This window comes from Ursus americanus, chromosome 15 (genome assembly GCF_024610735.1).
Source record: "Ursus americanus isolate L20-20 chromosome 15, mUrsAme1.1.p, whole genome shotgun sequence".
Taxonomy (NCBI): domain Eukaryota; kingdom Metazoa; phylum Chordata; class Mammalia; order Carnivora; family Ursidae; genus Ursus; species Ursus americanus.
The window spans coordinates 46377239-46381107 of NC_142141.1; the positions used below are offsets into that span (position 1 = coordinate 46377239).

At 33.4% G+C, this 3869-nt stretch overlaps 1 pseudogene; it reads left to right on the top strand.

The window, feature by feature from the left end:
• The first annotated feature begins 571 nt into the window (after nt 1–571).
• LOC123785403 (nuclear transcription factor Y subunit beta pseudogene) lies at nt 572–1231 on the top strand (annotated as a pseudogene).
• The last annotated feature ends 2638 nt before the right edge of the window (nt 1232–3869 follow it).

Here is a 3869-nt window from a genome sequence, read left to right on the forward strand (position 1 = left end):
AAATTTTAAAAAAGGAAACAAACACTCTGATTAAAAAATAGAGTAAAGGTCTTGTGACACCTTACCAAAGAAGGTATACAGATGGCAAATAAGCATAGGAAAAGAAGCCTTGCCCCAAACGTCATCAGGAAAATGAAAATTAAAACAATAACACTACACAGCTCTTAGAATGGCCAAAATCAAGAACACTGACAGCACCAAATGCTGGTAAGGATGTAGAGCAAAAACTCTCATACATTGCTGGTTGGAATGCAAAATGGTATAGACACTTGGCACTCCTGAAGTGAAGTAATGATGCTTTTTATTATTTATTTTTATGTATTTTATTTTAAATGTAGTTTAATGTATTTTAGTTTTATTTATTTTAGTTTAAGTGATTTGTCTTCAAATGATATATCAAATAATTTATTCTTCGTATTTTTAGACTATTCTTCTCACTACTCCTCAAAAACCAGTGTATTTAAAAAAGTAAGATTTGGGAGCTACACACCAGGACTGGTTCCTTCGCAGCCATTCCGTGTCTGACCAAACAGCTGATTGGAGATGGGAGCCAACCAGAGCTGCATCGGAGATGGCTGGTGACTGTGCTATAACACATGCTTCTCAACCACACATTACTGCGGACTATGTTGGAGGAAGTCAGTATGTTACACTGCCTCATGATGATACTGAGGACAGCTTGAATGATAAAGAAGACAGAAATGGTTCAAAAGAAAGTTTCAGAGAACAAGATATATATCTTCCAATTACAAACGTAGCAAGGGTAATGTAAAATGTCATGCCTCAAATGGGAAAGCCTGCAAAAGATGCAAAGAATGTGTGAGTTCATCAGCTTTATAACATCTGAAGCAAGTGAAAGATGCTGTCAAGAGAAACGGAAGACAATCGATGGAGAAGATATTCTCTTTGCCATGTCTACTTGAGGCTTCCACAGTTATTTAGAACCTCTAAAATTATACCTTCAGAAATTCAGAGAGGCTATGAAAGGAGAGAAAGGGATTGGGGGAACAATCACAGGTACAGATGGATTAATTGAAGAACTTACAGAGGAGGCATTTACCAACCAGTTAACCAGTTACCAGCTGGCTTAATACCTGCAGATGGTCAACCAACAAAATGTATGGTTGATACAACAGCATATCAACAGATTTCTGGTGTTCATCGAATTTGGTTTTCACAATCTAAAGAAGTGGTGCAATGGGGAGTGTTGGAGAAGCAAAAAAGTCTGTAGGATTACAGAACAGAGACATTAGAAAAAAACTGACTCGTGAAAAGATGTCTCTTTATATATTAAATAGCTGGAATGTAGCTTCCCGATGCTTGACTAATTGGGATGTTAATTTATGCTTGAGAAAAATTCGCATGAATGATTTTAAAGAAAACTTTGGATTTTAAATATTAAAATATTTTTGTTTTGTATAAGACTTTGTTGCTCAGTATGACTTCTGTATGCATTGTATATTGCAATTTATTACTCTCAGAGATTTGCAGACAGTTTCTTATTTTCACATTGAATCATGTTACTTTTTCAATTCAAGTAAGCTGCTGGTTAATTCATCATGTTTGTTCCCTTAATAAAATATAAGGGTAGAGTTCATTTTGAAAAAAAAATAAGACTTTCCCAAAAATGAAAGTCAAAATGATGAAAATGTAACTGAGCTTTTGAACAGCTGCTCTATGTTCACAAATGAGTCTATATGCTTAGCAATTTCTAATCAATTTCTAATCAATAACGAATCTACTTCTATATCTATAATTTATATGTTTCTATTTGTACAAGATTTTATTCCTCTTATTTTGCTCTCTTTTAACCATCAATGTTGTAATCTAGTACTTCTGTGTGCTTGAGGTAGAAAGGAGGCAATAATATTTGTGGAAATGCTGAGAAGGTGTTCTGATGCAGAGATTTTTGTCATTAACTTTTGTATATTTTTATTTTCTTTGTGTTTATTTGATTGTTTGATTTTCTTTTAGAAAGAGCTGAGTGGTTGAGTTAATTAGCATTGGAACAAAATTTAGAGTCAATTCCCAATAAATGAAATGTATAGTAACAATCAATCACTTGATTTACTTCATATGTACACCAATATTTATGCATAAAAAATCCATGGCTATCTTCGAATCCACTTTTCCAATTCTTTCATATTTACTTCTGCCTTGTTTTCAGATAAACAAAATATCTATCTCAAAGTGTACTTGACATGTAATGATGAAATGCAAACAGTATAGCATAACAAATAATTCATAGCAAAACTTAACTAAGCCCACTACAGATTTTTTTTAAAGAAAGGCTTCTAAAATAATTATCTGAATTCACTAACTACTACATTTCCAGAAAAATAATTCAATATTGAATATTTTCAGAATTCGAGACAAAAAGGAATGCTTTTATTAGTGGCTTTCAAAGAAACTTCGTCTTTTTTTTTAATGACTTTGTTTATCTATTTGAGAGAGAGAGCACAGGGAGGGGTAGACAGAGAGGGACAAGCAGATTCCCTGCTGAGACAGGAGCCAAACTTGGGGCTCTGTTCCAGGACCCCGAGATCATAAATTGAGCCAAAACCAAGAACTGGATGCTTAACCAACCAAAATTATTATTAGTTTCTAAAGATTTTATTTATTTATTTGTCAAGGAAAGAGAGAGCACAAGCTGGGGGAAAGGCAGGCAGAGGGAGAAGCAGGCTCCACACTGAGCAAGGAGCCTGACACTGGACTCGATCCCAGGATGCTGGGATCATGACCTGAGCCAAAGGCAGATGCTTAACCAACTGAGCCACCCAAGCACCTGTACCCCAAAATTATTTTTGAACTTAAATTTAGGAGAACAGACGGGGCAGAACTGTAATTGAATTGGAATAAGGAGAAAGTATAGACAACTATGGCGGAGTCAAGATATTTGAGGAGAACGGGGAAAGGCAAAGTATAGCTGCTTGAACACAGTTAAATGGTGTATCTGGTGGAGCATATATTTTCCCTGATATTAAAGAAATTGAGTATATTTAACATATATTGGAAGAGCATATTTTAAGAAGACAATGGGCTACACAAAAGAGGAAATAGACAACAGAGCAAGGTAGAATGGTTTGCCGCTATGCCTTTATTAACCAATAAATCATCTTAGCATATTGCTTTCTATAATGTGTTTAATCTATTCTATCTTCACTTAGTCTTTGCACCTATATATTTTGAAAATAATCAAGGCTTGTGGGAAACACTTATGCAAGTTGTAGGCAATAACAAAATTTTCAGGATCAACTATGATTATTTAAGAAACATTATTTATACCATAAAAATAATCATTTGACTGTGACTAGTAGACATTAAAACAAAGTACATGTTTAGGAAAGTCCATTTAAGTTATCTCATTAAAAGCAATACATGAGCAATATTTGAAAATACTTTTTTTAATATTTTGTGATCTACTTTTATTCTCCCAAGTAGCTTTTCTCATAGTTCCATATTCAATTTGGATTTTAAAGGAAAATTAATCTGTATGGTTCTGAATTTTTTACACTTATCTCATCACAATGCTCTGCATGAGCTATTTTCTATCTGTAAATGTTCTAAACCTCTTAAAAGCCCTTTATTCTATGTTGCACAAAACTATTTTATCTACAATTTAAGTCAAGCCTGAAAGGACTCAAATTTATTTGCAAATGAAAAACTTATTGAGTTAGAATGAGTTGGAAACACTTCCTATTAAAGTATAGTTGAATATGTCTGAAAATTGTTATACCAGAAAACAATTTGTGAATTTTAACTTATTCTGAACTTTTCCCCAAATATTTAGAATGATATGATTGTTAACTAGAAATATGTATATTTCTTTGAAAGTACGAGTATTTTCTTTCCTCAGTTCAAACATGGAT